Consider the following 6873-nt stretch of genomic DNA (forward strand, 5'->3'; position numbering starts at 1 on the left):
AGTCTTCACTGGTTTCCATGGAGGTGTTCCTGGACCTGGCTGGTCACGCAGTGTCCTGCTACATCGGCTGCTGAGGTTCCTGGCTGGGAAAGCCGGGGTCTGGTCTTTAGGGGAGGCAGAGCCAGTGCAATGGCTGATGTGGCCCCACTGTGCCCCTTGCTGGCTCCATGGTCCTCTGCATCCCTTGGCCATGGCCTCACTTCTCCCCTGGCTTAGACTGGCCACCTGTGCAGGTGGTAGCCCAAATATTTACCAACCCGCACGGCAGGAGTACCAACCAGTCAGAACAGGTGCTACCCTATGTTGCTAGACCATGAGGATCTCAGGGGAGCCCCTGGAAAGGTAGAGGGTGGAGAGTTCAGGGCTTAAGTGGGTGGTTTCCACAGTTGGCCATACTGCTCCTTAGGGACTGGATGTCCTGCATCCTCTAGGTCACCTGTCCATCATGGCAGCCCCATATCAGCTCAGATCTCAGTTTAGCCCCCCATTCTCCACTGGAAGCACAGGGGAGATCTGAATCTCCTCCCAATCAGCAAAGAACTGAGGCCAGCAGGGAGCTAAACCTAGCATCCCTCTACCTAAATAGGCCATGCCATTATCTCCATCCTTCCCCAGAGCCCCCATCTTGGTAATGGCTCCTTACTTTGCCCTGGTGGGATTCCTCTAGGGACCCAATTTGAAAGCAGAGAAAAAGCCCCTCAGCTTTCAGCTTCCCCCTCTCTTCTACCCTCTGTCTCTTTGCACTCAGGTTTTCAGCCCAGAAGTGGGGGCAGAACGCGTTTTCCCTACTTAGACATCCCCTATGTCACATCCACTTCCTTCTCTCCTTTCCAAGGAGGCCTTTGCTCTTCCCCTTTCTTGGGGCCATAGAGGCAACGAGCAGGGAAATACACTGGAAGGTAATTAGCATGTTAGCCTCATCACATACGTTATGCACTGTCGCATCCTCGAGAAAGAAGGTCCTGTACAAAATTTCAACTGTTCTTCATGATTCAGGGAAATCATTACGGACATCAACTGTTTTGTGCTGGAACACCTGGTTACCCCAGGAGGACACAGAGACGTGGAGGGGCCCGTTTTTGTCTGCTCTTAAAGGCCTCTGATTGCCGTGCTCTTTGGTTCTTGCATCTGTCTCAGTAGTTTTTCTTCTCTGTTATTGGGTAATTGGCTGCCACGTCTTTGTGGGTGTGTTTTCCCACATTAGCTCTCTCCCTCTTTCTGATTTGCTACCTCTTCTCTGCTTCTGATAGAACATTCTGGTCACCTATCACTGCATAACAAACTGCCCCGGAATTGAGTGGCTTACGACAAACATTTTATTGTAACTCACAGACTCCACAGGTCATGAATTTGAGAGGGTCTTAGCTAGGCGGTTCTTTTGCTCCATGTGTTTCACTTGAGATCCATCAGTGGTACTCAGCTGGTGAGTGGACTTGTCTGGGGAGCCTGAGATGCTTCACTCATATGGCTGGGGCTGGGCTGGGACGGTCGGCCTGACCCCCTACATGTAGCCTCCCTCCCAGCAGGTCTCAGGGCAGTTGGACAATTCTCACGGTGACTGGCGTCCCCCAGAGCCAGCATCCCAAGGAAGCCAGGTGGAAGCTGCATGGCCTTTTCTGACTTAGCTTCAGTGCTCACTCAGCACCATTCTGTTGATTAGACTTAAGTCACAGTTGGCCCACATCCAAGGGACCCCTTGACAAGTTGGACTCCACCTTTTTAAAAAAACACTTATTTATTTATTTAGGCTGCGTCGGGTCTTAGTTGTGGCACGTGGGATCTTTCATTGCGGTGCACAGGCTCTTCCTTGCAGCGCACGGGCTTCTCTCTAGTTGTGGCACACGGGTTCAGTACTTGCAGTGCGCGGGCTCTCTAGCTGTGGCACGTGGGCGCCAGAGCGCGCGGGCTTAGTTGCCCCACGGTATGCGGGATCCAGTTCCCCGACCGGGGATTGAACCCGTGTCCCCTGCATTGGAAGGCAGATTCTTAACTACTGCACCACCAGGGAAGGCCCTGGACTCCACTTTTGATGGCAGAGTGGCCTGGTCACATAACAGAAAGCAATAGGGAGATGATGTTGTGGCCATCTTTACAAAATACGATCTGCCCCTCTGAGAAGCAATGGCCACATTCATACGAGTAAAGAGACAGGTTCTGAAAGAGAGCTTCACATTTCTTCTGTGAGTCAAATAGACATGACTTGGTGCCAGGATCCTACTGACTGTCTTTCAGCCGTTCAGGATTTTTTTGTCCTGGTTTCTTTTATCTGTGTTATATTTTAGATGGTCATGTTTTCTGGATAACTGATAATTTCAATATCTGCGACATTTATTACTCTCAGATTACAAGGGTTGAAAGCAACATTCATTTCAAAGGGTGCGCGTCTGCTCATAACCAGTCTCCTGTCCTCTGCCAGCACAGGGCGTCCAGATACTAGTTAACATTCCCCGGTGAGCAGCCCCACAGAGCTGAAACTCCAGTACCCAGGACAGCTCAGGAGTCTTGAGTCCTGGTTTGGCCAGTTGCTAGCTATGGGACCTTAAGCTAGTGAGTTGATCCAATTCAGTGGTTATCTGTCTGAGCCCCTGACTTGGTGCTTTAGAAATTAAAGGTGTGCCCAGGAATGAAGGCTAAACTCAAGTTCAGACTGACCTTGACCCTAGGATTTTATACCTGGGAGGGACCTGGGAGCTTCTGGAAGCCCAAACCTTTATTTTGGAGATGAAGAAACTGTGACCCAGGTTGGGTAAGTGGCTCAGTGGCTTGCCTACGATCACATAGCAATAGCTAATGGTCAAGTGAGGACAGGAATCCAGCTTCAATCTCCCGTTCTGTGTGTGCTTAAAAACTCCTGTGCTAAGATGTCTGAATGAAAGCATTAGCATTCCATAATAGGCCTCGAATGCGTGTGTGCTTACGACTGTGTGTTGGCAATTTAAGCACGCTCCTATAATATGGGCGTATGCACACGGGCTCATTGGTTCCTTTAGGTGAAGTTGCGCACCTCTCTAGAACAGCACCTGGTGAGCTATTAGCTGCGCTATTGACTAGGACACCAGAACATTCTCTGGCTGTGTGATGGACCTTTAGCTGTAGTGAGGCAGAATGCAGACTGTGGAAGCTCTGACTTCTCACTCAGGTCTTACCTCCCCAAGATTCTGGGTCTACTTCTGGAAGATGCTGAAGGGAGTGCCCTGTTGTCGAGGGCTTTCTCTGCGCCAGCACTGTGCTGACCTCCTTATACAGCAGATGCCCTCCTGTGATGCACATCACACTGCAGCCACTTTACAGACTAGCAGACCGAGCCTCACGGAGGCACCGAACCATCCACCTAGCCCCGAAGGAAGGGAGGAGTGACACTCGCTCTGCCAGACTCTAAGGGCCATGTTGTTCCCGCAGCGCTCTCCTGTGTAGACTCCCTAACCCTCAGGACTCTTGGAAGATGCAGAAGGACTTCTTCTGAGCTGCCCCCAGGGGGGAATCTGGCCAGTGAGTGGAACTTAGGGGGAGGAGAGGCTGCATCCTAAAATGACAGAAGTTTCTGATCATGAGTGGTTTCCAAGACTAAAAGTGTCCATCTTACAAGCGGCAAGTGTGGCCATCTATGGAGGATGCTGGTTTGGGTGGGCTGGTAAACTTAATGGCTCCTGGAGTCCCCTCTAGGTCCAGGTACTGATGCTCCTAACAGAGCTGAGGACCAGCACCAAGAACGTGGACTGTGTAAACTCGGGCTTACATCCTACTTGATGATTCCATTAGCTCTGTGACCTTGGGTAACCCACTGAATGTGTCTGAGTTGGTTTCCATTGCTTCATGTTTATAACGGGGTTGACACACTCTACCAGACCCACGGCCTTTGCCCTCTGGAGTTGTTCAGAGCAATGAATGCCTTTCACACAAACATCAGGCTGGGAGAATTTGAAGCTTGGTGAATTCGTACCGTGGCTGCCGAGGGTCTCATGCATCGAGCTTCCCTGTCTGTCCTGTTGGGGAAGGACGGCGACTGTTCTGAGCTAGAGGAGTGGTCTTGTTGGGGGTTGGCCTGCGGGAGGGGCTGATGCAGGAGGAAGGTGACAGAAGGGTCTTTTCTTGATGGTCCAGCCCGCCAGGGGCTCTGAATGACTTGGGCTCACTGGGAATGCAAGGTGTGACCGGAGGATCTGACGGAGAGGGAGCGTGAGCTGGGCTGGTTTGCTGAATCTCTTGGTTAATGGTTCCTGGGGCAGAAGTTGGTCAAGTTCAAAAGGTTTGACAGCGAAAGGGTGATTTTATTTATTTTTTATTTTATTTAAAAAAATTATTATTGAGATAGAGTTGATTTACAATGTTGTTTTAGTTTCAGGTGTACAGCAAAGTGAATCAGTTATGCATATACATATATCCCCTGTTTTTTAGATTTTGCTCCCTGAGAGGTCATTACAGAGTACTGAGCAGAGCTCCCTGTGCTGTACAGCAGGTCCTTATTAGTTATCTATTTTATATATAGTAGTGTGTGTATGTCAATCCCAATCTCCCAATTTATCCCTCCCATCTCCTTACCCCCTGGTAACCATAAGTTTGTTTTCTACATCTGTGACTCTATTTCTGTTTTGTAGATAAGTTCATTGGGAAAGGGTGATTTTTTAAAAAAATCTTTATTTGAGTATAATTGCTTTACAGTGGTGTGTTAGTTAATTTGTTGTTTGTAGATTTGGAAAGGGTGATTTTAAAGAGAAAGATACTTGTTGGCAGAAAGTAAAATAGAAAGAGAGTGTGTAGCCCTTGGTGGACCCAAGTCTGAACCTTACCAGGTTCTCCCTGGTCAGACATTCAGCCCAAGTGGCCCAGTGCCTGGTTCTGCTAAAGATGGGTCTTCCTGTGCCATGGGTTCCAGTAAGCGACTCTGTTCCCACCCCACCCCCAACCCCCCTGCCCCATCAGGGTCAAGGACATGCAGGTGCTGTCTTTATGACACAGCCATACAGACCAGAAACAGTCCCACCGTGCTGCTCCTAATTCCCTTAATTCTGGGGGGAAAGCGCTAGCTTCTCTCTTTTTTATAGAACAAATAGTTTGTGGACTTCTCTCAAGGCTTCTGCTTTTGCTTTGAGCCAGTACATTTTTCAACAAAATCTGCCTTAAACCTGGTCATGTGTTTCCCTGTATCTGAAGCTAGAGGATCTTCGCTACCCCTCAAATGCCTGACATCCTGTGCTTCCCAGAGACTTAGTTCCAAATACTTTTTATTTTGCTTCAGCTTTGAATTAAAAAAAAAATCCAAGCTTAATTTTGATGTAAATATTTATTTCTCCATAGGTTTCAGAAGGTTTTATACCACATGCCTGAAACAACATGTTCAGTTTTTTAGGAATCTGTTTTGCAAACTGAATGTGACTCTCAGCAGTAGGTATAAGCCTGGAGAGTTATTTGTCTTCCTTAATAGTCAAGATCTGTCACCTTGTTTTTGTGTTTTGGATGGCTGTACTGCCTGACTCAGAGCTGGACAGTTGCCTGAAAACTTCTGGGAACAAGGTGAAGATAGAAATAAAGAAAAGTTTCATCTTCTGGGTGAATGAAGAGAGAGACTCAAATATACTAGAGAATCAAATTTTTACTCCTTTTAAATGCCTGAAGATTTATCTCTAGAGCTATTGTTTACTTACTTATTTACTCTCAAGAAACTTTCAGGTGTTCAGGGGAAAATGTGTGTGTGTGTGTGTGTGTGTGTGTGTGTGTGTGTGTGTGTGGCCCAGGTAGGGCTGGGATCCAGGCAGGGGGTTGGGAGGCGCTAGCCTCACTTCTTGAACCTATGGGGAAATTACTATTTACATCAAACTTAAGCTTGGAAATTTTTTTAAATTCAAAGCTGAAGCAAAGTTAAAAGCATTTGGAACTAAGTTTCTGGGAAGCACAGGGATGGGGGATAACGAGGGGGTCCGGGGCCCAGAGAGAGAGAGAGAGAAACAGACAGACAGAAAGAAAGAAACAGAGAGAGAAAATGAGAATAAAGCAAAATGTTAAAAATTGGTGAACCGAGGTAAGACACATACTCGTGTTATTATACTATTCCTGCAACCTTTTAGTCTGTTGGAATTGTTCAGAATTAAACTAAAAGGTGAAGTAAACACCTACACACCCTTAGGCTCCATGTGCCACCCTTAAGCAGGAGGCATACCCAGGGTCACAGGCAGGTACTGTTACCTGGGCCTTAGCGAGGGCCAAGGGGGATGCTGCTCAGGTGCCCTCCCCCTCCCCTCCCCCCTCCCCCTGCCACTGGCGCCCCTGGCTCAGGCTGGGCCATCAGCAGTTTCCACCTTACTGCATTATTTTTCTTTTCTTCAATTCTTCACACATTTTTTGGGTCATTTTCTTATGCCTGGCCCTGCTTCGCCTCCTATTCTTCTGTGCGTTTACACTGAGTACTGGGAAACAGGGTTATCTGACAAAGGAAAGAATAAAGCCAGAATTGTAACTCAAAATACTTGGAACGAGCTACCTTTAAAACTTCTTTCTTCCAGTAAGAAGGTCACCTCAGATTCAAGCAGAAATGTCAAATTGCCTGTCATTTAAAGACACGTTTAAAGAAAATAGGGCAGGAAAATAGCATTTTGCTTGCAAACTTCTGCAAAACGAACTTTTCCCTCTGGGCCTGCAAAGACCGACCGTCTCCCTCACTATGACAGTTCTGGGTACAGCCCGCTGCTGAGGTTTCAGTTGTTGAAAACGATCACTGCTATGTGCTTGTGGTTTAATCCTCTGAAGCCACTTCCTGGAGAGGTCGCAGTAAAGCAGCTGTTGTGCCAAAGTTCCCAGAGAAGAACGGAGAAAACTGCCTTGGCCGGGGGTCCAGGGGGCGGGGGTGTTGGGAAGCCCAGGCGGGGCCTGGGGGTCCGG

At 48.2% G+C, this 6873-nt stretch overlaps 1 protein-coding gene across 1 annotated transcript in view; it reads left to right on the forward strand.

Annotated features, from left to right (window-relative positions):
- Window positions 1-6873, forward strand: part of IL1R2 (interleukin 1 receptor type 2) — a 36965-nt gene that overhangs the window by 6500 nt on the left and 23592 nt on the right. The gene's annotated exons all lie outside the window — the stretch shown is intronic.

Source organism: Neophocaena asiaeorientalis, unplaced genomic scaffold, assembly GCF_003031525.2.
Source record: "Neophocaena asiaeorientalis asiaeorientalis breed wild unplaced genomic scaffold, Neophocaena_asiaeorientalis_V1.1 scaffold114, whole genome shotgun sequence".
In the NCBI taxonomy this organism is placed as follows: Eukaryota; Metazoa; Chordata; class Mammalia; order Artiodactyla; family Phocoenidae; genus Neophocaena; species Neophocaena asiaeorientalis.